This window comes from Pan troglodytes, chromosome 17 (genome assembly GCF_028858775.2).
Source record: "Pan troglodytes isolate AG18354 chromosome 17, NHGRI_mPanTro3-v2.0_pri, whole genome shotgun sequence".
Classification (NCBI taxonomy): Eukaryota; Metazoa; Chordata; class Mammalia; order Primates; family Hominidae; genus Pan; species Pan troglodytes.
This window is the reverse complement of record NC_072415.2, coordinates 66,423,977-66,451,422: the sequence shown is the minus strand read 5'-3', so window position 1 is coordinate 66,451,422 and position 27,446 is coordinate 66,423,977. Positions and strand designations below refer to the sequence as shown.

Below are 27,446 nucleotides of genomic sequence, written 5' to 3'. Positions count from 1 at the left end.
AAGGAAGATGATCACTTTAAAGTGACAGAGTATTCCTAAGATTAAAACAAAATAAAACCCTCAAAGATACAAAACATCAACAAAAAGCAGTTGATGAGAAGTACAGTTTTCTGAGACCTAAAAGAGGACGCCGAGTGTTCTGGGAAGATAACATCTTCAACACCAAGCTTCAACATCAAAACATATGCTTAATACAGGGGTGATTATTGTTCTATTGTCCCACTGTTCCATTGTTTCTTCAACGGTTCTGTCTGTCCCCTCAAAGCAAACTTTGGCATAATGCCAAAGCAAAATTTAATAAAAGCATTTTAGGATGCAAATCAACGCAACTCAAGCATACAGTTTTCTAATTGTTTAGTTTGAATGAAGGACAGATTTAGACTATCCAGAGAAATGGATAGAATATAGACTCTTCAGGAAATCTATGCATATTGTTTTTTACAATTAAGCTTTTGATATAAATCTTTAGAGAGCATCGAGTCCAAGGTAATGTTCTCTGGAAAAATTATACAGTGAGTTTTTTTTTGTGCAATCAGTTAAGGACAGATTCATATGTTTTGGCAATCAATCAACCAAAGGATAGAACTGGTACTCTCTTAAGAAAATTATGAAGTGTAACTAGGATATATGCTTAATAAATGACTTCAACTATCTCTCCATAGAGAGATTTCCACACTGTCTATTATACTGCTAACACTTAAAAAATTTCTTTATTTATAGTCTATAGGTTTAGCTGTTTTTTCATCCTTCTAACTGAAGGATTATTATTATTATTTTTGTGGTTGTTGTCTTGGTATGCAGTTGAAAAGTGTCATGTAACAAAAATATTTATGGCATGAGCATTTTGATATCTTTTTAAAACCTGTGCAATGAATTGGCTTCATAGCCTGGCATTTTCAGGGAATGTGTGAGCAAGCAGCCTCATTATTGATAAATATTTTAAAACACGTGATATTTACCCAGAAGGTCCCAATGGCTCAATGTGCCTCCTGCAGAAATGGCATGTAATAAAAAACTCCAGAATGAAATTTCAGAGGAAAAAAGGATACTGCACTTAAACAAAAATTCAATAAAAGAAATGTTAGAAAGTCCCCAAAGCATTCCAACCAAGTTATGGATTAATTGCTTGGCACGTTTCCTTTTTTAATTCCAAGCTGCCTTTTTGTTAGCTAAGTAAACAAAGCATCTAGAATCAGAACTTCAGCCAATGATGACAGCCCATTAACATCATGACTGATAATAATGATAATTCCCAAAGGCTTTGACAAGGTCCACACATCAGCAATATTTGACCAGCAGGGACTGAGTTGAGAAAGAAGGAAAAAAGACTCTTGTTATCCCTGCTGATAAAAAAAAAAAAAAAAAAAAAAGTGAATTCAGTGGGCAGAATAAGGGCCTGTCTTATGCCTGGACTCCCATACTGTTGATTCAGGGCTGCTTGTGAAAGGGGCTTAGGGAAAGAGCTTGCAATCCGTCCTGTGAAGTATAGGAAAGGGCAGAGAAATTCTTAAATCCCAAATCCAGAAGTCTTTCTAAGGCTGTTATAACAGTAGGTTTTAGGGCTGGAAAGCAATTGATTGCTCTATCACAAAATTGGGAGTTAATACACTTGTTCACACCTCAAGGAAAATGTTTTCATTAGAGATTATTTTATTTACATAATGTAGATTCTATCTCCTCCTTTCCTCCCTGAATTCTCTCTGAGTTCCAAAAGAGCAAGGGCCCTGTCTTGCATATTGTTTGCAGAAGGTGTATAGTGAATATTAAACAATATGCAGCCACAAACAAGGGGCATTCAGATTAGGTTTGTTAAAAAAAACCAACAGCGACTGTACAGCACTTCTCCTCTACCCCCACCCTCCAAATAACTGTGAAAATAAATCAAAACTTAAATTTTGGTTCTAAGCTTTTGGCAATGCCCTATTGTGTACATTATCATTCTTTCTACTCTCTGACTTTTCACGAAGATACCGTGATAGAGAGATGCATTAAGGAAGAATTCTCCTAATGCATTGGGAAACCATCTCTTCAGAGGAATAGTGTAAGATAACCAACCCAAAATCTCTTCCACCTTCAAATTCTTGGCATTGTACTCATATAGTTTAAAGTAAAAACTTTGCCCATATATACCAAAGAGGAACACCGTTTACGCCTATATTTCATGAGTGAGATTGCTGCTTGCGTCTGTGAATGCCTGAAACTGATGGAGAATATGGATGCTCATTATGTTTTGTCCTCTCTGGTTATTGCATTTTTACTGAAATACTGAGTTATCTCCACCCATCCTATTTTAACCTAGGCCAAAAAGGAGTGCTCAAAAAAAATTATTGGTTTTTATAATCTGAAAGGGACAGTAGAAATCAGTTAGTTCAACCCTTTAATTTGACAAATGAGAAAACTGAGTTCTAAAGGGGCTTTGTATCTGATCCAAGAGCATGCAGTACTGAGATGCAGAGCTTAAACAACCACATCTTTATTACGGAGCACATTAAAGCAGTTAAGAATGAAAAGAAAAGATCCATCTTTTGGAAAACACAACTGTCTGTGTATACTGGGATTATGGCCAGATACTTTGTAAGCTGTTTTCGACCTAAGGTTTAGGTTTAGGATTAGCCACTGGTGACTGCTGGAAAAATCTTGTCAAAGACTTTTATAATAATATGTAGTTCTATTTTCTGGATTTAAGAGAAATTTGATGCATCTTTTTCTTCCGCAAATATTTGTTGAGCAACTATTCTGGGTAAGACATCATGCTAGGTGGGATGAGGATATGCAACAATGCAAACATCGTGGCCATTGCCAGGGACTTAAAGTCTGGCAAGGGAAATAACAAAGTGAGACAAGTACATAACACAAATCAGAATGGGATTTTGGCCTCTTGGTGGCATAAAGCACAATGGGAAGTTTGGAAGAGGAAAAAGTAGCTTTAATTGGGAAATGAGAGAAACATTTCTTAGCAGATGTGGTCTTTGGCTGGCACTGAATGAGGATGAAGGATTTGACAGATGGTATTGAGGAAAATCCTTCTAGGAGGAGGAAAATCAAGGAGCAAAGACATAAAAAGCATAGGATGCTTTGGGGAAATCGCAAACTTAGTGATTTGATTAACGCAGTGGAGAATGGGAAGAATTTTGGTGGATATGAGATAGGCATGGGACTAGAAAGTGGGGGCCTTCAACCACAAAAAACTAAAACCCAAATTTGATGTGTTACTTTTTATTGCATTACATTTTAAAAATCTCCGGGAAGCAAAGTGGGTTGAACAGATATAAACCCTTTCCTTCTAAAGAATCCCAAGGAGTTTAATAATCCATTGAATTTAGATGTCCTTTTGTCTATCTCTAGAATGAATTAATCACTTAACCAGTGTATGACTAGGAGGCTGCAGAATCAAGCAGGGTTATCCATCAGCAGAATACAGTTTACATCAAGCAGTTCAGGTAACTGGTATATATCAGGAGATGTTGGGATCCCCAGATCGTGTCTCACGTGACACAGGAATCAACTTCTCAATCACCTAATGAGAGGCTGGGGATAGGAGAGGAGATGATTATCTTGAGTTTCAGTGTTCATATTTTTTCTCTCCTGTCAGTTCATTCATTATTCATTGAACAAAATTTAGCAAGCACTCTTAATGAGTCAAGCAATGTGCTAAGGACTGGAAAGCAATAATTTTAAAAAATGATGTGGTTCTTGACATTGTGCAGTTTGAAGTCTAGAAAGGAAGACTTGAAAGGTTTAAAAAGCCAAAATCATGCAGCCCTAAAATGTATAAATGCCGCGGCCGTTGATGGGTTCAGCGACATACAGAGTCCAGGCAGTTCTGAAAGAGTGTCTAGGCTGAGACTGGAAGAATGAGGAGCCAGCAGGAAGGCAGAAGTGGAAATAGTCTTTCACACAGCGAAGACTGAGGCAGGAGCACAGGGCATTTGGAGAAGGAGAAGAATTTCTGTTTGGCAGGAGTGTCGATGAGGCTGTAGAGTGTGGCAGAGGCCAGGCCTTGAAACTCTTTGTAAGCCACGTTAAGAAATTTGGACCAGAGACATCTTCTTTCTTCCCTTGTTTTCCTTTTTTTTAGTTTGGCTTTGTTTTGTTTCGTGGGACAGTAATTCCGGAAGTTTAAGTTCAAAGCTAGGAATACATATATAAGTAGTTGGAAGGAAAAGCTATGATAAGTACTGTAATTATTTTGAACTGTGTTGTCCCATTCAGTAGCTGCTAGCTACAAGTGACTCCTGAGCACTTGATGTGAGCCTGGTCCAAACTAAGAGGTGCTGTAAGTGACAAATGCAAACTGCATTTTGAAGCCATAGTACAGCAAAAAAGTCATAACTATCTCAATAATTTTCATACAGATTATATGTTGAAATAACAATATTTTGAAAATGTTGGTTAGATAAAACATATCATTAAAATCCATTTTACTGGTTTCTTTTATTTTCCATTGTGGATATTGGAAAATTTAAAATGACATATATGGCTACTTCTGTTGGACGGTGCTGGGTCAAAATAATTCTGTCGTTCTTTTTAAGAGTAAGGCAAGCAAGCACGTGTAATTAAGTACTTCACGGAAATGCCTTCCTGAGTGTTCCCTAAGGAAATGAACACTGGCAACTAGTTTGACCACAGGCTTGAGCCTATTTAAGAATAATAACGTAACAATCTTCTAGGATCATTCTTATATTTGAATAACTTAATGGGAAAATTATGTGTAATACAAATATGTATTTATTGTCAGAAGATCTTTATTTGGCAATAATTTATTACAGCTAAAAATAATATAGTTAGTATTTTATAATTAAGATTTCAAGAAAGGTCATTCAGATCTCCTAATAAATCTAAATTAAAGAGGTTTGAGTTTATTTCCTGTGGCTTCATCCATTGGCTTCTCTTAATTCATTAAGCTGAGTACTAATGTTACAAAGATGAGGCCAAATAAACAGGCAAAATGCCTCCCAACTAAAACCTGTTAGGCAACATACTTCTAAAAATATCCTGATACAATTTAGGTTTAAGAAATGAGCACATTGGCTCATTAAAGGTGTGAGAGGTTGGGATCCTGGAATGGAGCAGAAGTTAATTATTATTACTATTATCATTATTGTTATTTTTATTATGGGCAATTTGTTTTAGCTGTAACTGTAGCACATTTTATAAGGCAAGCAGGTGTGCATGGCAACTGGACCACTCATTCCGGGGTGATGGCAGATGAAAACTGTCCATCCCGCTGTCCAGTCAAGTGCTCTGTGGGCTGACAGACCTCAACAGAGGAAGCTGAGGAGATGCTTGCAAATATAACCCCAGATTTATAGGAAACAGCCCATTAAGCTCGAAATCTCAAGTGCCCTTTTTAAAAAAGCAATGTTCACACTTAAACCAACTGTATTCTCCACTTTCCATGGAGGGGAATCTAGTAAAGAATGCATGATTGACCTATATACCAAGACAAACAGTCCGCCTTTCATTGCAATAACAAGAGACAGAGACAAGCATGCGTGTTTTAATATGGGGAACCTTATGTCTGTGCAGTGATTCATCCCATTGCCTGTTCTGCCCCTCCCTACTCTCTTTGCCCCTCATAGTTCCATAGAAGACTGCCATAGTCATTTATTCTAGGCCCAAACAGGACCTCCTTCCAATTCATTTTTAAGATTGGGCATCTTTAATTGAGTCATCATTATTTTATCTAAACATAGAAAGTAAAACCAGAAAATTTCCTAAGCTGCCATCATACAGAAGCTGTAGGAAATTGATTACAGAGAAGGCACAGAGGCTGTTGTATTAACTTTCCTACAAGAATGCCTGATTGTTTTAGGATTTCAGTATGGTAGATGGATTCCTTTGGTGAGTACAATTTTAATGCATGGAATAGGGCTTGTGATGGCCTATTCACTTATAAAATAAGGCATTTAGTAATGTAATAGTCTTAACATTTAAACCTCAGTTGTATTTCCATGCACAAATGGTTAAGAACTCAAAAACAAGTAATTATCAATAGCATATGTATGCAATAAGAAAAGCATCAACTGAAAAAAGTTATATTTATGACATTGGCAAGGAAGATACATTAATTGACTGCAGAAAGAAGCCAACATAATATTTACTCTGCATTTTCAAAAGGATGTAAAGAAGATCCTAGAAACTTAAATGCACTTAACTTTATTTTGGGAAGAAAAGCCCAGGGGAACACTAATCAGAAGAGAACTGAAGAGAGTCTGTCTAGAGCCTTCTGATTTCATTTTAGACACCCAGATGGAACCAATAAGTGGATAGTCTCACAACTAATGCACAAGATAACAGTTTTGGGTGTGTTAAGAGAGCTGTGGTTTTCAAAGTGGTGGAGAGTTAATAAGAGACTTCTGAGTTTAAACTTTCTGTAATGCTGGGCATGATCCTGCCTTTCCTCATATAAGGCTATTTTTAAAATGTTGGATTTTCTTTATAAAATTAATTCTCTTCTCTTCCTAACTCTGCTTACCAAATATTACCATATATTAAGGTTGAGCTCAAATCTATATATTTGAAGAGAATACAGATTTGATTCTCAACCCCAGCTTTACAGAAGGCCATCTTTCCTTTCCATAAATGCCACAGCCATTCTCTCTCTCTCTCTCTCTCTATCTATCTATCTATCTATCTCTCTCATTTTTTATTCATTATATTTATGTGCTGGACTTATTTCCCTTACTAGATTGTAAACGTTTAAGGGTCAGGCTCTGTGTCTTATTTGTTTTGATCTTCTGCGCCCCCCTCGCTCCCTCCCCATCCCAAAGTGCCAAGCAGAGGTTTTACACATGGAAGATGCTCAATAACTATTTGTTGAAAGAATCAATAAAAGGAGTGCTAAGCTTGCTGTGGAAAGGATAACGTATCAAAGATCTGGCTTCCTAATAATTTAATTCTGTGAGTCAGCTATAATAGGTCCTTGATATTATGACTGATGATCTTGTGTGATCACACTCCGAAGCCATCCATTTGATTCTCTGACCTTCCCGGCTGAAACCATGAACTCCCTCTACTAAAGTGCTAAATAGATGGAAGAAAAATACCTGAAATGCAGAAAAATTAACATAGTTTTGAGGAAGTTGAGATAGGTCTTGAGGTCATTGTGTCATTCTCTCAGGGTGGCACACACAAAAATGGAGAATACTTTACAGCCAAACAAAATTAAAAATCATTAATAAGAAAATGCTATTTTAATGAACATGGTTTATGGGAGGAAGAGAGAGAAAAACCCTAGATTTTCTTTTCTTTCCTTTCTTTATTTGAGACAGAATCTTTCTCTCTATTGCCCAGGCTGGAGTGCAGTGGTGTGATCCTGGCTTGCTGCAACCTCTGCCTTCTGGCTCAAGCGATCCTCCCACCTCAGCCTCTTGAGTAGCTGGAACTATAGGCACACACCACCATGCCTGGCTAATTAAAAAAAATTTTTTTTTTGTAGAGATGAGATCTCACTATATTGCCCAGGCTGGTCTTGAACTCATAGGCTCAAGTGATTCTCCTGTTTTGGCCTCCCAAAGTGCTGGGATTACAGGCATGAGCCACTGTGCCTGGTCAAGATTTTATAATCTGAATCTTACTTTCCAGTTACCTTTATCTTGTGTGTATATGTTATGTCAAGTAACAATGAAGACATAAGACAAATACTCAGAAATTTCTACCTAAAATTATTTTTGTTTGTTGTATCTAGCTAGTAGCCAAAAGTGCTTAAAGAAAACCCTGAATTATCTTGATGATTTTCTCAGTTTTATGCTAATTACTATAATGAGAAACCTAATGACCTCATCACTCCTCAAGGAGAAATTGTTTGGCACATCAATTTCTGGTGGAAGGATGTAGCACATACCATGGTTTTAAGAATATGTGGCTCCTAGCCCAGGTTACAAAGCTTGGAAACTATTATGGTAAAAGAGAGGCATCATCTTGCTATGACAAGGTCCTTCTGGCCATATTTTACATTTAACCTCAGTCTTGAAATAAGCATCAGATTTCCTTGGTGATTCTCCCAATCTATCTGCTCTCTGTATCTTGTTTGCCTCTGCCATGTCCTCTGAGGAGCTCTCCAACTTGGCTTCTCTTTCTGTTATTTCTTGCACTTCCCTTAACATCATGTGCTTCTCTGAGAATAATCCTTGTCTAAATCAGGTTAGCTGAACCGATCAGATTGTTTTCTCTTAGCTGGAGAATGATCCTTATTAGTCCAGCGGTAGAGGGAAGATGCATCTTTTAGGGACTGGGTCTTTCCCCAGAACCAGAATGTACCCTACGGTCACAGCCAGTCCCATGTCCAGATCCCATCTTCCTCTAGGGTGTGGTCTCCCATGTGGTCCTACCTCCTGAGCCACAGCACTCTCTGGGGCCCAGAGCTCAGGTCCTCCCACGTGCAATTTTGCAATGTTACCAGCCTGTATCCTGCTTTTCAGCTGACTTTCTGGATCAGTGTCATTATTATTTTCACCAGAAAATTCCAGTTCACAATTATGGTGGGTGACAGCTTGCTCAGAAAGAATGAATAATTTTCTTCTGTTTCAGTTTGTTAAAGAAGGTGATGTATTCTAGGAAGATAGAGGTCTTATCTCAGTTGTCTAAATTCCAGTGTTAGAAAGGCCAACTTTACAGGGTCTCATCCCAGATGGACTGATCAGTAGGCTTTGCTCTATTTCTATTTTTTTCCCAAGCATTCTCTTTGCCTCTGCCTTCTCAGTTATAGTATATGAAAATAGTGTTTTATATCTCATGAGGCTGTTGAGATAGCAAATGAATTAATACTTTAATTCTTGAAACAGGCATGAAGAAAATTATCAATATATGGTAGCTATTGTTATATCATTATTATTGTTATTCATTCAGTATTTCAACAAATTACTTAGTACTTCCTATGAACCAGGCTCTGTGCTGGGTGCTGGCTATTCACAATGAATTGATCACTTGAAAGAAGACCAACAAGGAAGGAGGGAGAGATTGACAGGGGACAGAGCCAGGGCCACAGACTAGGGTAGGCAACCCTCGTGGTTTGCCTACACTGAGGAATTTCCTGGGATGTGGGACTTGCGACGCTAAAACCTGGACAGCCCTGGGCAAACTAGCATAGTTGGTCACTTTAGCCCAGACTGTGCCCAAACCTTGGCCAACCATCATTAAGATGGAAGTCCTAGGGTTCAAAGTGAGAGAGCCAAATGATCTCTTCTCTCAGGGAAAGACAACTCAAAGGCCAAGAGCTACTGATAATGGTTGTTAACATGGACTTTGAGAGACAGAACAAATGTACTGAAAGCCCTCACAATTAATTTGCAAATTAAAAACTATTTATCAACTCATTCAGTCCAAATAAATCTGCCTTGCCCCCATCCAGATTTGGGATTAACTATGTAGAAGATGCCAACTTCAATGGGTTTGCCCCAGCTTCCCTTTAAATGTGTTTCTTGTATTCTTAAAAAGGTGGGTTTCAAGAGAAGAAATTTCTAGCTAAATGATGCTTACATTTGGTTCTAATTCCTTTAAGACCTCAGTTAATTACTATTGAGACTCTTTATTGTTTGGGAAGGTATTGGTGTCCTAGAGTTCCTTGCACTCTTTCAATGACGGAATTTAAGACTTCTCTATTGTGATGGTTAATTTTTTGGGTCAATTTGACTGGGCCATGGGGTGCCTAGATATTTGATCTAACATTATTCTGGATGTGTCAGTGGAAGTGTTTCTGGATGAGATTAGCCTTTAATTGGTAGACTGAGTCAAGCAGATGGCCTTCTCTAATATGGGTGGGCCTTGTCCAATCAGTTGAAGGCCTGAATAAAACAAAAAGGCTGAACCATCCATGAGTGAGAGGGATCTCCTGTCTGATGCTTTTGAGCTGAGACACTGTTTTCTGTTCGTCAGCTTTCAGACTCAGATTGAAACATCTGTTCTTCTTGGGTCTCAAGCCTGACCTCCTTTAGAATGGAAATGCACCCTTGGCTCTCCTGGGTCTCTGGCTTGCCAACTGCAGATTTTGGGACTGAACAGCCTCCATCATTGCAAGCGCTCATCCCTTCAAATAAAGGTCTTTTTATGAATCTATATAGAGATCCTATTGATTCTGTTTCTCTGAAGAAGCCTGTCTCATACACCTGTAGTTAAAAAAACACTCCAATTTTTATTTCTTTTTATATATATATATGGTATATCATAAATATAATATATAATTAAATATTTTAATAGGTCATTAGAAAAAAGACAGATGGGAAAGGACTAAATCTATACTCTTTTAATTTGCATTTCCACAACAAATTGAAAAAAAAAGAGCTGTATGAATTTGCTTCGGTCAAAGTTAAGGTCATTCACTACGGTCTTGGGTCTGTTGTGCTTTCTTCAGCACTACAACAGCTTTCTCAGGAGTAAAGTAACTCAGTTGCTACAGGCAATGGGAAAAACTGACTGAAGGAACAGGGCATGTGGAATTTGAAGGCTCCCAATCATATCTTTGGATATAAGTGGATACAGTCATTTCTAACTATCTTTATTTTTCTTTTGAGGCCCATGCCAATCTTTTTCCCTGGTGCATTGGGTTTCAAAAGAACCAAGCACTCGGCTGCGGCTGGAAGTAGTCTAAGAGGTCAGCTGGCACCCAGCCTTCTAGTACTCAGATGATACAACAGAGCCTCCAGAGGGGAGGGTGAACAGACAAAAGACCTCTTAGAACCCAGCTCTTGGCCGCTCTCATCAGCATTCTTCTTTTCATACCAAATGTGGGAGGGACACATATTTCCCCCTCAAACATTTTCAGTTTCTATTTAGAACAGTCCAGGTAACAACAACAACAAAAATGTATACAGCACATTTTTTTTCCCTAAGAATAAAAAATAAGTTTGTGGTAATTTGCTATGTAAAGGGCAAAAGAGTTCAAGACAATATACATAATGTCACAGTAAATAAGACTAACGTGTGTTTTCTCTTTAAAAATTAAACTCCAATATCAGCTCTCATATCCTCCTAATAGTAGCCTTTATCGTAGGCTTTCATTAATATTATTCAGATATAATTTGCATCCAATAAAATTCACCAGTTTTAAGTGTTCAATTCAGTAAGTCCTGACAAATGTAAACACCTGTGTAATTGCCATCTTGATCATAATATAGAACATTTCCGTCCCCCCAAAAAGCTTCCTTGGGCTCTTTTGTATCCAATTCCTGTATCCATGCTATAGCTCTGGAAACCACTGTCCTACTTTCTGTTACTACAGTCTTATCTTTTCTAAATTTTCAAATAAGTAAAATAATATATTATAAAGTTTTTATGTTTGGATTCTTTTACTTAGCATAATGATTTTGAGTTTCCTAAATCTCTGAAAGTTGGCATTGTCTCTTGTACTCTTATGTATATATATGGGCCAAATACATATTTGTCCTTTTAGACTTTTTCCATATTTTGTATGCATACATGTATATGTATAGAAGCAACATAGTATTGAGGGTGTGCATGTGTGTTTGAACATAAGTGGCATAATCTCCTGCAATAATCATTTTTACTCAATATTATATTTCTGGGTTCATTTCATGTTTTTATAATAGATCCAGCTCATTCCTTTTCAGTGTTGTGTAGTATTCCACTGTACAAGTCACCCACAATTTATTCAGCCATTGCCTTGACAAACAACATTGTCATGACCATCGTCATACGTGTCTCCTTGTGTTCTATACAGGGATTTTTTAGGCAGACATTGCAAATTGGAATTGCTGGGTCAAAGCATAAGCTCATTTTTAGTGTCAAATGACATTGCCAAACCAAATGGCTTTGTTATAAGCTTTGTAAATATGTCATTAACTTGCTGTCAGCTAAGTAAATAAAATTTGTAATAGGTGGTTCTGTGAAATTTGGATTTTACATTCATTCACCAAATGTTTAGGAAACATTGAGTTTGGGCCAGGAAATGCTAAGGGCTGGGATGTGTTGATCTATTTCTGGATTCTCCTTTCTCATGCAATAGTGCCTTCTGGAAACACTTTGGATGGGGCCTGGCACAGATCGTTCAGCCAGAGCAGGCTGCTCCTTCCTGCCCGCTCTGTCTTCCTATCACATTGACACAAGTGATTCCTCTCTCTTGTAACTCAAAGTATCTTCTGCATTACTATTTGTTTAGAATTTGGTACTTATCATGTTGCCCTTGCATTGTTAGTTATCTTTTTATGCTTGTAACCAGGATAACTATTAGCGAGCTTCCCTGGGCAGTCCTTCTAGGAATGCTATCAAAGTTTGGGACCATGCGGGGAGCTGGTGGGGGTTTAGAGAGCATTACTTTCTTTTTATTGTAAAAAACACATAACATGAAATCTATCCTCTTAACAAATTTTTAAGTGTATGGTATGGTATTGTTAATTATATGCACATTGCTGTACAGCAGATCATTAGAACTTTTTCATCTTGTATGACTGAAGCCCTGTACGCAGAGCAACTTTTTATTTCCGCCCTCCTCAGCCCCTGGCAACCACCATTCTGCTTTCTGCTTCAATGAGTTCGACTGCATTCGATAATGAATAAAATGGAATCGTGCAGTGTTTGTTCTTCTGTGCCTGGCTTATTTCACTTAGTATAGTTTTGTTTTTTCTTGGGTTAGGGCTATGGTCAGGGCAGATCTTGTGACCCCCATATAGAACATATTCTCCTTTGGCTGGTACCATGGGGCCTGAGTGGAGGGGAATAGCTGTGTTAAGGGCCTATTTCTATGATAGATGCTTTCTTCACATGACCTCATTTGAGTATCTTAACATCCTAAGAAGAAGGTTCAGTGACCCAAGTTTAACCAATAAGGAAAGAACCCAAAAAGGCTGTTCCCCTTGATCTAGGGTCATATGGCTAAAAGGTGGGGATGCAGGGACTTTAATCCAGGTCTTTTGCAAACCGAAGTTAGTGTTTTTAAACAATAGCCTCATGCTGCTTTTCTGTGGAGGTCTCAGTCCTCCAGTTTTTAGTTATGAGATCCAGAGATGGCATGATTTCTAAATTTGTGAGTCTTTAGACAAGCCTTTGAAAGCTACATGTTAGCTTCCAGATCTCCTCTGTCTCCTGTCTTCCATGGACTCAGTGTCCCACCTGCTGTGACCCACCCAGGAGACCTGGGAGTCCTATTTGTCTCCTCTTTCTCCCTTATATCCAGTCCATATGAAAACTGAGCAAGAGCCATTCTTTACTTTTAACAGACTGTGCTAATGTCAACTGTGGTTTTGCACGTTTCCAAAAGTTAAATTTCAGCTTTGTAAGTGAGGCTTACTGATGGTGGTAAACCAGTGCTCCTCTGAGCATGAGTAGGTGAAAACCAGCTCTACACAGTAATCCCCAAACCCTTCCTCAAGCTCCTTAACCCCCCATTCCCTTTTATGGTGTTTTCCTAACCTAAGCTGTCCGGCCTTCCGGGGAATGGAGTACCCCTCTAGTTACTGTCCTTACAACAGGTGAGGGAAAATTGCTCATCCCCCGTGAACATGAGCAATAGTAAACATGAAGACTCATTAACTTTCCTTGTTATTTCTTCAAGATTTCTTCCATTAAGCATTCTATTATCCCGTCAAAATCCAAAGTATACTCCAGCAGCCCTTATGTAGCCAAATATACTATGGGTCCATTCATTTAGCATATTGTCGTTTTCAGACTTTATGTCTTGTCAAAGAAAGACACTCACAGAAATAAAACAAAAGAACAGAAGTCTCCAAATGAATGGGCTCGCTTCATGGAGGAGAAAGTTGAAGTATTAAAATCGCTCATCAGATGTTCTGAAAAATCATTTCAGCTGCTCCAAAAAAAAAAAAAGAAACAAAATTTTATTTTGAAGGATGTGTTCCAAGAACTTCCCCTTTGATTTTTTTAAAAAACCATCTGTCATGTTTGTTTCATTCCAGCCTTGAAGTAAATAGATTTAGAGAGTGTGCGGCGGCCATTGAAACCTTCCGCAGAAGAACAGAAACAGCCTGCTCTGTCAGTGCCCTTCTGGTACACTTTAATCAAAAGGCTTTGAAATTAAAAAAAAAAATTCCGTAGACATTTTGCTTGAGTTTGGAATATGGTGTGCAGAACACAGAATGTTATTTTGACCTATTGTTGAATGTCTCAAAACTTTTGCTTTGAGCAGCAAGGAGAGACTTTTTATTGGCACCGGGGAATTTATTTCTCCTTTTTATGTTTGATTTAACCACCTGAACACAAGACTTCATTTTTCTCATAGAAGTGAGCCTTGGGAATGCAATTCTTCACTTAGAATAAAGAAGCTTGGCATTTTGAATCCTCTTGCTTATTTAACCTCATGATGTAGCTTTCACTTTCTTATTCTACCACGAGGAGTTTGTCCTACCCCCATCACTTCAGCCCCTCCCCATGAGAATCTCCAAGGTATTTGGATGCTTTTCCTAATAATATCCTTGAACTTGATGCTTTTGTCCCTTCAAAGCCACATGGAAAGACCCATGAACTGGGCACAGCTCCCTCCCATAAAGCAGATTGCTCCCTGGAATGAGGAGACTTTCACAGATCAATAACGGCCTGGGAGCATGAAAGAAAACAAGAATGTGAGAAGCTCATTATAATATAAAAATATTCTAAATAAATAAATGGCAAGTACTAACATGCTCAAAATAATAGTGTGGAAGTGACTGACAAAGTGTGAGCTTGTAAACTCAGATACATAGCTGTGCAAAACTCCGTGATGATTAAAAATGATGATGCATATAGACTATTTCCATGATAATTCGTTTAAAATAGATGGGCCAACTCCACCACTTATGTGTGTAGATAGAATACAAATTAACATACTTTGTGGGATGTGAAGTAGCCTGATAAATACCTAAAAATATCAAGGATTCATTAAAATGTAAAGGAAACTTAAAACTCAATGTGACAACATTGAAATATTTACAGAAGAAATGCTACGATGTTTGGGATTCATTTCAAAATAATCTGGTCTGGCTGTTAAGAAAGAGAGGTCAGGTGGGCATTCAGATGGAAACTAACTAAGTACTGATCATCACTGGAACTGTGTGAAGGGCACTGAGGGAGCATTACACATTCCTTGTACTTTTTATATTTTTGAAATTTTCTATAAGAAAAGTAAAAGGATTGGAGGGAAATCAATGTAACAAACTGCAGCGTATTTAAATATTAGAGTGTTTTATAAGAGACGTTAAGATAGCAAAACACAGTTGGGTATAGTTTATTTTACAAGGTTCCCCCTAAATATTGATAAGTAAGACGATAGACACATGAGGGATGACCATTAGAAGCTCCGATGCTCAAATCAACAGAGATTAGAAAGCACAGGAAAAGATGTGCCAAGTGATTCATTTTCATAGAAGAATGATGTCTTAGAATTCAAGTATTTGCATGTTTTATTATATCCTCGAATAGAGGGTAAGTACCTTAAATTGATGGCTTCATTTCTTGAATAACTTTATACCTATCAAAGAACCTAATATTGACCATTGTCTGTAGTAAGCTCTTAGTACCTATTTGGGTATTGGGTGAATTATAACTTTAAAAATTAATATGTGATTAAGCATTTTAGATTCACAACTGTGCCTGGATTCCTTATTTACAAATACATGTGCCCCAACAATATTAAAGGCAGAGAGATGTCACTGTTTTTATTAATAAATAAGAAGAGCATAATGGAAAAAAATAACATTTTTTACTCCCCACTTTCCCCACCTTTTAAATTGGATCTTGGAATGCCCTGTGCAAAGATATATGTAATTTAGAGCTGTTTGACAGGGTGAGCTCGCATTTTCAAGCTAAATTGAAGGGGATGGCTTATGTCACTGACAGATCTACTAGGGTTGGTTTTTCCAAAACAATATTCTGTGAAAGCTTCAGATTTTTCAAAATGCTTTCAATTTAGTGATGTTGTTGGAAAAATATTTGCTTCCAAATCAGTGTGCAGCGTAAAACAGAAGGGCCCAGGCCTTGCTGCTTTGCATTAGCAGGAATGAGGAGTATTATTACAGCCGTTGATTCAAACAGTGTTTCCTGCCGCTGCGGAAGCTGAGCAGTTCTGTAAAAAGTAGGAGGCGATTGCTAGAGTTAATTTTCTTCAAGTCGTTGAAAATACCAAAGCTTACGTTTTAGTAGTGGATGGATTGATAGCTCAAACTGTGGTTGGGAATACTTTGGTAAACATCTTGATATTTTTACATCGTGTCTGACCTAAGAGTTGAAAAAAGAAATGTACGTATGTGCTTGGTTACGATTCTGTTACAATTGCAGTGTGCAGTAGCTTCATCCCCACACCTGGAGATGTTTATCTAGCACCTTAGACATGAGCTTATAACCTTGGAAGTCTTTCCTGCTTGGCATCAAAGTGAAGCTGACAACAGTCTATTTATTTTCTTTTCTGAGAAAGAATATTCTGGAAGAAGTCGATGGGAAGAACATCTATGGACAGTCTTCTGAGTGATGCTCAGAACAAAGTTTAAAATCAGGCATTTTCACTTCAAACTTTTCCATCCTTCTACCCTGAAGAGAGACAACCTGAAGTTTCAGCCCCCAGGGCAGGAGCCCCAGGTGGGTTAAGGGGAGTGGGCTTATTGGACATGGAACCCTTCTGTCTGCATACCCCTTTAGCAGAGTCAGCTTGGGGCTCCTGATGGCAACTGTTTTCAAAATGACTATTTATACCACCTTTAAAATAAAATGCTAACACAAGAGAGATATAACTGAGGGAGTGTCACTTAAATTATATTTTTAAATGACTCAGCAGACTCTTTAGTTTCTGGGGATAATTATGGACTTCACTCGCTTTCAGCAATTCAGAAAAATTTGACTGTGAATCTAATTCCTCAGACTGGAAGCAAAATCTTTGGGTCTGGAAAATTCCCTGCAGAAATAAGTATTTGGAATAGGAGGTAACAGAGGCTGTCCTTGGTCTATTCTGAGAAGGTGACACTTGTCTGTTGTACTTTCCAAACTCCTCTTCTAGGCCCCATGATGTCTCCCTGCTTCATTCCTCTCAACTCCTCATGATTTTTCTTTCCTTTTCTCCTCTCCTCTTCTCTCTTTTCTTTTCTTTTTCCTCCCTCTCACCCTTTTTTCCTTTCTCCCTCTCCTTTTTCCTTCCTTTCCTCTCTTTAACTCCCTTTCTCCTATATCATCACATTCTCTTTTTTCTTATCAAAACTTACTTCTTGTAAAACATCTGAAAAAAATCTCACACAGATAACTAAAGTATGACCCCTCGTTGGCACACAAATATCGGGAAGTTATCTGAAAAGAAATAAAAAGTTAAAAAACGAACAACTAAGCCTGAACTTCAGTATTTTAGGCACCAAAAATAATGGATAAGGAAGGTGTATTTTAGAGCAGAAGAATTTGTCCTTGAGGCAATTGGTGACCTGTGGGATCTTTGGGTATTGAAATACTGTCACCCACATCTCTAACCTAGGGGAAGCTTGTGCACACTTCAGAAGAAAGGACAGGCCAAACAGAAAATAGAAAACCGAAAAAGTGGACTTAGGGAGAAAATGGCCTGAAATACCTGGAAAGCCTTAATGTTTAATGAGTGTGTATGTGCTTTCACATGAAGCAATTTACAACCAGACAGCGAAGAGCAAGTGAAGTTTGAGTCCAAGTAGCTGAACAGCTCCTCGAAGTTTGCTATGTGTTTGGCTATGCCCTTTGGGCTCTTGCACAGACTTGCCCGGTGCTCACAGTTGGACACCTACTGACAAATGCACCTCAGGGCCTGGTTAACACATCTGTCCAGCCTATAATTTGGAAGGCATAATTAGTATTATTACAAAAGCCAGGAGCACATTTGGCATTCTGCAAAACCAGATGAAAATCCTGGAGTTCCCTCCTTTGCGAATTGGGGTGTGACAGCCCCTGTCCTCTGGCTGCCAGCACTATGCCTTTGATCTGGTCTATGAATCTGGAAAGGCTCTTTAACCAATTTGAAGCAGGTAGTGCTGTGAACAGAGAGTCACACCCACGCTCATGCATGGGACAGGCTTTGGGATCAATTTATATCAGAGAAAACTTCTCAGGATTTGGAAACTGAAAAAGAGAGAGGCAGATGGGTTCCCCTGAAACTTTATCATCTACTTAGAGCATATGGGGTGGCCTTTCTCTACCTTTATAGGAAGAAACTTAGGTGTTCTTAGTGGAAATTCCTGGGACTGGGCTCTAATTCAGGCAAGACCCCCAATTCAGGACTAGGTAGTGAAGGTGAAGGGGGAAAAAGAGGGATAGAGCCAAGAGGAAGCTGACATGTGAGCCACCAAGATGGGAGGGGGAGAAGAGTTTTACATTAAGATACCAGTTTGAAACAGGAACTGTGATCTACAAGTGTCTATGTTTAAATAATGTCTTCCTTTGAAAACTCAGAGTTTTGGCCAAACGCGGTGACTCACGCATGTAATCCTAGCACTTTGGGAGGCCGAGATGGGTGGATCATTTGAGGTCAGGAGTTCGAAACCAGCCTGGCCAACATGGTGAAACCCCGTGTCTACTAAAAATACAAAAATTAGCCGGGCATGGTGGCGTGCACCTGTAGTCCCAGCTACTCGGGAGGCTGAGGCATGAGAATTGCTTGAACCTGGAAGGCAGAGGTTGCACTGGGAGGCGGAGGTTGCAGTGAGCCGAGATCTCACCTCTGCACTCCAGTATGGGCAATGGAGTGAGACTCTGTCTAAAGTCTAAAAAAAAAAAAGAAAACTCAGAGTTTTAATACCTGATTTTTAATGGCCTGAGGCAAAATGGGAAGGTACAAGGAACATTGGATCCTTCTCCTGAGTCTCCTCTGATTATTCTGACCTTTAGGGTTTCAGAAATAGCAAACCATGAGAGAAAGAAGAAGAGGCAGGGGAAGGAGGAGGAGGGCTGTGCCACTCACTGGAGTTTGTTTGTTGGCAGCAAGCTCTGATCTAAGAAAATGAAACTTCTGAAAGCAGAGGGCTTGGTGTGAACAGGTGTTCTAGAAATTCCACCAAATTTGTTCTGTAGTTAAAGGGCAATCCATGTAAGTTTGGGGTTTCTCTTTCCTGATGCATTACCACTCATTTCAGGAACAATATTTAATCTAAGGGCTTGTGAATGCATAATTTTCAATGAAAATATTTGTGCTTCTATTTCTCTTTCCATTTAACTTGTGCTGAGTCATTTACATTCAGCCTCTGGTGATGTCTGTTCTAGCTACCTTCGACTCTCTAATATGCTTTTCTTAAAGGAACAGCACAAGGTCATTAATGACTTGCAGGGAACAAGTGCAAAAGAAGTTCCAGCATTTTTGGGTACATGGATAAAGACTTCAGTGTTTGTTTACACCGGCCAGTACGAGGGAGACTTTAGATTCTGCTTCCAATAATTCCAAGAGGGCTAAATCCCAAACTCATCTCGCTTTATTGCAATAGAGTTTATAACTGAAAGTGACCTGCCTTAATATTTCTGTTTTGCTTTCATCTTGATGACCCCTGTGTGGTTACAGATAATTAGCAGGATCCTCAGACCAGGTGAGGGGTAATTTCTCCTCTCTCATCCCATACCCATCCATGGCATAAGATGATATTTCACAATGGAAACCTGTAAAAACTCTGAAGCAGCTGAGAACATAAAACAGGATGGTGCATGAAATCACCTACTTGAATTGTGTAATCAAAGATATTGCAAATATTTTCAAATTTTCTTCAAGGCAGAATACTCTACAGGAAAAAAAGAGATAGGTCAATCCCATTTCTGCCTGAAAGTTTTTCTCTCTGTTTCTACGGGAATCCTAGGAACCCTGAAATGAAATGTAGGAATCTGTGAGCTCTTTTTATTCAAAACCCCTGACGGATATTGCATACTTACCAGAAATAAGATTGCACTGAAGTTATTCCCACTCAGTGTGGTTGATCTGGTCTAAAGTTCTTACTGACTGTTATCTGGGTCTGTAATAAGTAAAATGTTGAAAAACAAGGTAATTTTTTGTTTAGTAACTTTTTAGATGACTAAACTTTATAAACATTAGGTTTCATAGAAGAAAACATAATTTAAAAAGGAAATGCAAATTTCTGTGCTCTAATAGGCCATTTGTCATTAAGATTTTTGGCTGTAGAGTACTACAGCATACATCCTGATGGCAACTGTACAGCACAGTACATCAGCATTCTTTGATTTTTATATCAAGATATAACCACAAATAGGTTAGATTCTTTAATGAAAGAATTAACGTGGTTATTTAGTGACATTTGGAAGGTATCTCAGCCAACTAACAACCAAAACAGCATGACTGCATAGTATACATATATATAGTAGCACTAGATAAAATATTAATAACTTTTTGAACAGAAATAAAAATAATGTGAATTCCAAAAAAGTATAAAATACTCTATAATTCCAAAGCTGGGGGAGCCAGGAGCATTATACAGTTAGTAACGCCCTTGCCGCTTGGTAGTGTCACTTGAGATTGGCCACAGAGCTACTCACCCTTCTTTACCATTATCTTGTTTATTGTTTTTTTTTTTTTTTTAACCTGCTTGAGAATCTCTATCATTTGGAAGACTACTGTACTATTATTTTGACATTTACCATTATTACAATTAAAATTCTGTTACCTAGAAGAGTACCTAGCTCATAGTGCTCAGTAAGCCCTGGAAAATGAATGAACTAATTTTTTTTTTCTTTACATCCTCTAAGGGTATCATCCTAGCATTCATTAAATGGTGATGTTAATGCCCGTCTCAAAATGTGCTGAAAAGATAAATAATATTGGTATTGAAGTATTGAAGTTAGATGTGATCCTGTTATTACATATCTATTAATTTGATTGTGTGTGTGTGCATGCGTGTGTGTGTGTGTATGAGAGAGAGGGAGAGAGAGAGAGACAGAGAGAAAGACAGAGAGAGAGAGAGAGAAAGAGAGAGAGAAAGCCTGTGCTTTAAAAATGAGTTTTACTGGCCAACATTGTGAAATTGCTCTACTCGGGAGGCTAAGACAGAAGAATTGCTTGAACCCAGGAGGCAGAGGTTGCAGTGAGCTGAGATTGCGCCACTGGACTCCAGCCTGGTGACAGAATGAGGCTCCATCTCAAAAAAAAAAAACAAAAAAACCCAAAAAGTTTCAAAAATGGGTTAAGATACAAAGGTTGTAGATTTTTATACATTCTTCTATTTACATCTATTCTTATGGAAACGAAGTCTTAATAAGGTGAGTTTTGATTCTGTGAGGTCTTCAGCCACACATATTTTCTCATAAAGTATATTTGTCTGGCATACAAAGTTGCTTAAATGAGCCCAACTCTGCCCAAGAGAGACTGTTTGGAACAGATGTTCACACCTCTGTTGGATTAAGGCAGTCACTCTTCCCTTTGGGTATGTTTGAACCGATGTGGGGTTTTGATCCAATTGCACACTTATACCCCAATTTCATATTTAGGATATTTGGTGATCTTTTGTCATTTGTTTATTTCTCAATATTATTACCTAAGATGCAGCCATGTTAGCAAAGTCGAATTTTGCAGCTTCTGAAATTCAAGGTTATATTTTTTAAGTGTTTGGAGTAAATAGGAGAAAGGTCAGGTTTAAATGAAAAGCTTTTTTTTTTTTAACACTCTTATTGCACTCTGAGGATGCTGAAACAATGTCTGTTACTGTTTAAAACTAAACACTGAAACTTGGGTAGGAGCTATTTGGAAGACAAACGTTATTAATAAAGATAAAGGCAGACCACGGATCTCTTTGCAGTCTAAGTGAAAATTCACACTAGTTATCTTTTGTAGTAGCTGTCTGTTTCTCCTTGAGGAGGGAGGATACAAGCCATTTGCCATCTTTCTACCTTATTTTCTATTTTGCTTATTTGAGTCAACGTATACAGGGGTCAAGGCCAGACTTGGAGACTTCCAAGATGAGATTCAAGTTGGGAATTTGGGTCTCATGAAGACAGTATAAGGGGCCATTTAATCACCATTTTTTAATGAAATTTAGGAATGTCTTCATGGATATTGGTACAGATTAACAAAACAATTGATCCCAATTATCCAAACATTAGACTTCTCATCTATGGAAATAACTCTATTCATGATTTATGCAGTTGTTTGAGGTCTATTTTGTTACGTCAATCTTCCTCAATAATGAAGATGGCATATCTTCACAATGTGATAATTCTCCTTGTAAATGATTCCACATCTCTTATTTAGGAATTTTAATATTTACTTAGTAAGCTACGAAGCTTAAAGGTGTTCTGTAAAATGAGAGTATCCATAGCCCAGATTTTTCTTCATTCCACTGTATTCACTCCAAGACTCCGGCAACATGTACCTGCAAATCTACTTAGCCTACTATATATGTGTGTATTTTTTAAATTAGAACTTGGTATATAATAGGAAACATTCTTTAACATCCACCCTATTACAATGTCTTGCAATGGAGAATGTGGTCAATTTTAATAATCCTCAATTCAAGTGATGAGTTATTCACTTTCTGTGCTTGGCCATTTTGACTTTGTTTCATTGGTGTTCTTGGATGATCATCAGTTTTGCAGAGCTTAACCCTCGGAGATAGAGAAATCCTCTTCCTTCTTCCCTGCATGGTTAAATGGGAAAATCTGCCAGGACTGATGAGCAGCCCATCAGCTATACATGGTCAGCCACAAAAAGACTATAGAAAAGATTATAAACATCTACAGTGTTAGTTACAGGAACATTACCCATAAAGCATGTAATCTTATCCAAACCTTTCTATAACAGTTTCACATTGCACCAGAATTATTAGGATATTTTCTATTTTCAACCCGTGATCCCATGTAATACATAGTCTTGGCATTTCTTATCACTGCCAACCATGCATTTCTCATTTAAAAAAAAATGTTTGTTCCAAATTTCTATACTGTGCATCCTTTTTGCCTTAGACCAAATGCCTATCACACATTCTCATCATTTTAATTAAACTCGGGCCAATACAGGGCAAATGTTTTATTTTTACTCAAAAGGTACATGCAAATCACAAATTCTATGGCATTCAGAATGGAAATACTTCCTGTAGCTTTCTTTCAGCATGTGGAATGAAACAGTCTGCCAGATTTGTAATTGCTCATCATTAGAGAGAAAACCTGCTGATTCAAAATTAGAAAAATAAACCCATGTCCACCCTATGAGTAAACATCATGCATCTATAGTTTTAAGATCATCAGTCTAAAGAAACAAAAGCCTGGGCCTGGAAGAAGGCAGCCCTTGGTTTTATCCCAGCATCAAGTGAACAAAGAGCTAACTGGCCACACATGTTAGAACCACTGGGCCACAGGAAATCATACTTGGGATCTGCAATCAGGAACTCTTGAGTTCCTTTGACTCCTCTAGTGCTCTCCCTCTGCATGGCCTTGAGCAAGAAAATTATTCCTTTTCCTGGCCTATAAAATGGAGGAAACACTAAGGAACCATGTCTGTTACACATTTTTCACAGTTTGGATGGCCAACTAGGGCCTTCAAAGAGGCAGTTCTATAGTTGCTGAATTCACTTTCATGAATCAAGCTTTTATATAAGCATTGATAACTGGGAACTCACCAAAGAGAAATTCATAATAAAGAATGTTGTCAAAGCAAGCTCCTTAAAATCCCCTTCAGGGATGTTTGTTGCCCTTAGTGCCTTATAGCAATATTACAAAATAGTATTTTGTGGGGAAAGAGTTTCTGCAAAATCAATTTGGGATGTGCTTCTCTGTTAGAAACATTGTATAATTCAAAATATTTACAGGCAAAGTAACAGCTTTTTTGACTTTATCACTATGCCTTGGAGGAGGGGTGTGGAGGTTTAGTGGGGGCCTGACTTTGCAGTGTAGGATGCCTACAAATGTTGAAGTGGTCAAAGGGGACAGGTGCCATTATTAATGTCCAGTGAAATTAACCATAGTATTTAGGGAAATTGAGAGTTAAGCAACAATGAGAACAAGGCTTGCCCGTGAATTTTTCTGAGCCTCCCTTTGGCTCCATTACCTTCTCAGTGTCTGTATGCCCGGATGAAATGCTCAATTATTACCATATTTACCCAAGTACCATTATGAACAACTTGCAATCAACTGACTCAACCTTCCACGCAGTGCAGCAGTCAGTTCAATAATATATTTTACATGTTTATCTCATTAGGATTCATAACATCTCTGTGGTATGGATGTTATTGTTATCTCTGCTTTATAGATGAGAAAACAGAGGCTTAGAGAATTCAAGTGACTTGCTTAGGTCACACAATAAGAAGCAAAACCAGAATTTGAGCTATAGTTTTCTTTACTCTATAATCACACTTTTAATCACTCTGCTACACATCTTTCCTAATTTAGAAGTTCATTTCATTATTGAACATCTCTAATGAATGCATTAAACTGAAATCTGCCTTTTGGTCTAGTTCTGTACTTTGGAGTAACAGAGAACTAATCTAATTACACTACTCACATGCTTCAACACATATTGGGCCTCTGCTATTTTCCAGGCACACTAAAAATTAAGCTTCTAAAAATTGTTGTTAGATCATGGCGGATGGGAAGCAGGACTAGATTGCAGCTCTGTACAGAGCAGCATGTGGAGGCTTGCATTGTCAATTTTAGCTCCAGATCAACTGCAAGAACAAACCAGCAATCCTGAGTGGAACTGCAGACTCTCCGTAGGAAGTGGACTGCTCCTGCAGGACCCAAGAGACACTTCGAATACTGTGAATGCTCCAATTGCAGAAGTGGGAAAGGGAGACCCTCCTCTCCCGAACACCCCCACTGGAGAAGCTGAAGGTCTGTTTGTGGGAGAAATTACAACTTTGCCTGCAGCTGAGTCAAGTTAGAGAGCGGAGTGAAATACAGGGGTAGAGGAAGCAGTGGAGAGGCCCTGGGAGCTCGCTGGGTCCCCAAGCAGCCCATTCCTGCCTGGCACCACAGGGATCCAACAGGAGGGTGGCCAGAGGAGTAGGGGGTAAAGCTCCACAGGGAGAAGGAAGTCTCTAGCTGAACTTTGTAACAATTTGCATGGGGACAGAAGCCTCCTGGCCAGAACTCAGGGGAGGGCACGAAACCGGCTTGCAGACTTCACAGGCGGGGGATGAACTAAGGCCTTTTTCTTTCGCAGTTGGGAGGTGGAAACCCTCAGGCAAGTTTTCAAGCCTGTCTTGCCCTCCACCTGGAAACAGACTCTGGGCTGTTGGTGGGGGCATGGTGGGAATGAGAATGGCCCTTTGGTTTGTGTGGGAGCTGGGTGAGGCCTGTGACTGCTAGCTTTCCCCTACTTCCCTGACAACCTGCAGGACTCAATAGAGGCAGCCATAATCCTCCTAGGTACACAACTCCAGTGACTTGGGAATCTCAACCTCATCCCCCATAGCAGCTGCAGCAAGGACCACCCAAGGAGAGTCTGAGCTCAGACATGCCAGCCCCGCCCCCACCCGATGGTCCTTCCCTATCCACCCTGGTAGCAGAAGACAAAGGGCATATACTCTTGGGAGTTCTAGGGCCCCGCCCACCGCCAGTCCCTCTCTACACTACCACGGCTGGTGCTCTCCGGAAAGCACCACCTCCTGGCGGGAGGCCAACCAGCACAAAAATAGAGCATTAAACCACCAAAGCTAAGGACCCTCAAAGAGTCTATTGCATCCTCCACCACCTCCACCAGAACAAGCGCTGGTATCTGTGGCTGAGAGACCCATAGATGGTTCACATCACAGGACTCTGTGCAGGCAACTCCCAATACCAGCCTGGAGCCAGGTAGACTCACTGGGTGGCTAGACTGAGAAAAGAGACAACAATCACTGCAGTTCAGCTCACAGGAAGCCATATCCACAGGAAAAGGGGGAGAGTACTACATCAAGGGAACACCCCATGGGACAAAAAATCTGAACAACAGCCTTCAACCATAGACCTTCCCTTTGACAGAGCCTACCTGAATGAGAAGGAAACAGAAAACCAACCCTGGTAATATGGCAAAACGAGGCTCATCACACTCCCCCAGACTCACAGTAGTTCACCAGCAATGGATCCAAACCAAGACAAAATTTTCCCTGATTTCTGAATTCAGGAGGTTAGTCATTAAGCTAATCAGTGAGGAACCAGAGAAAGGCAAAGCCCAATGCAAGGAAATCAAAAGATAAATGAAACAAAAAGCTGGTTCTTTGAAAAGATAAATAAAATTGATAGACGATTAGCAAGATTAACCAAGAAAAGAAGAGAGAAAATCCAAATAACCTCCTAAGAAACAAAACAGGAGATTTTACAACTGACACCACTGAAATACTAAACATGATTCAAGGCTGCTATGAGCACCTTTACACACATAAACTAGAAAACCTAGAAGAGATGGATAAATTCATGGAAAAATACGGCCCTCTTAGCTTAAATCAGGAAGAATTAGATACCCTGAACAGACAAATAACAAGCAGCGAGATTGAAACGGTAGTTTAAAAATTACCAGCACAAAGAAGTCCAGGACCAGATGGAATCACAGCATAATTCTACCAGACATTCAAAGAAGAATTGTTACCATTCCTTTTGATACTATTCCACAAGATAGAGAAAGAGGGATCTATCCTTAATTCATTCTGTGAAGCCAGCATCACCCTAATGCCAAAACCAGGAAAGGATGCAACCAAAAAAGAAAACTACAGACTGATATCCTTGATGAACATAGATGCTAAAATCCTTAATAAAATACTAGCTAACTGAATCCAACAGCATATCAAAAAGATAATCCATCATGATCAAGTGGGTTTCATACCAGTGATGCAGGGATGGTTTAACATACACAAGTCAGTAAATGTGATACACTACATAAACAGAATTAAAAACAAAAATCACATGATCATCTCAATAGATGCTGAAAAAGCATTTGACAAAATCCAGCATTCCTTTATGATTAAAACCTTCAGCAAAATTGGCACACAAGGGACATGACTTAATGTAATAAAAGCCATCTATGGCAAACCCACTGCAAACATAATATTGAGTGGGGAAAAGTTGAAAGCATTCCCTCTGAGAACTGGAACAAGACAAAGATGCCCACTCTCACCACTCCTCTTCAACATAGTACTGAAAATCCTAGCCAGAGCAATCAGACAAGAGAAAGAAAGAAAGGGCATCCAAATCAGTAAAGAGGAAGTCAAATGATCTGATCATTTGCCTTGAAAAACCTAAGGACTCCTCCTGAAAGCTCCTAGACCTGATAAAAGAATTCAGCAAAGTTTCTGTATATGAGATTAATGTACACAAGTCAGTAGCTCTTCTGTACACCAACAGCGAGCAAGCAGAGAATCAAATCAAGAACTCAACTCCTTTTACAATAGCCACACACAAAAAAATCCTTAGGAATATGCCTAACCAAGGAGGTAAAAGACTTCTACAAGGAAAACTACAAAATACTGCTGAAAGAAATCATAGACAACACAAACAAATGGAAACATCCCATGCTCATGGATGGGTAGAACCAATATTGTGAAAATGACCATACTGCCAAAAGCAATCTACAAATTCAATGCAATCCCCATCAAAATACCATCATC

The 27,446-nt window shown here is 38.8% G+C and overlaps 1 long non-coding RNA gene across 1 annotated transcript in view; it reads left to right on the top strand.

Annotated features, from left to right (window-relative positions):
• Positions 1-27,446, top strand: part of LOC134808615 (uncharacterized) — a 110,244-nt gene that overhangs the window by 59,525 nt on the left and 23,273 nt on the right. Inside the window, exon 2 of the long non-coding RNA XR_010151950.1 lies at positions 16,358-16,518. This is a non-coding gene — a long non-coding RNA (uncharacterized LOC134808615). The remainder of the gene's footprint in view (positions 1-16,357; positions 16,519-27,446) is intronic.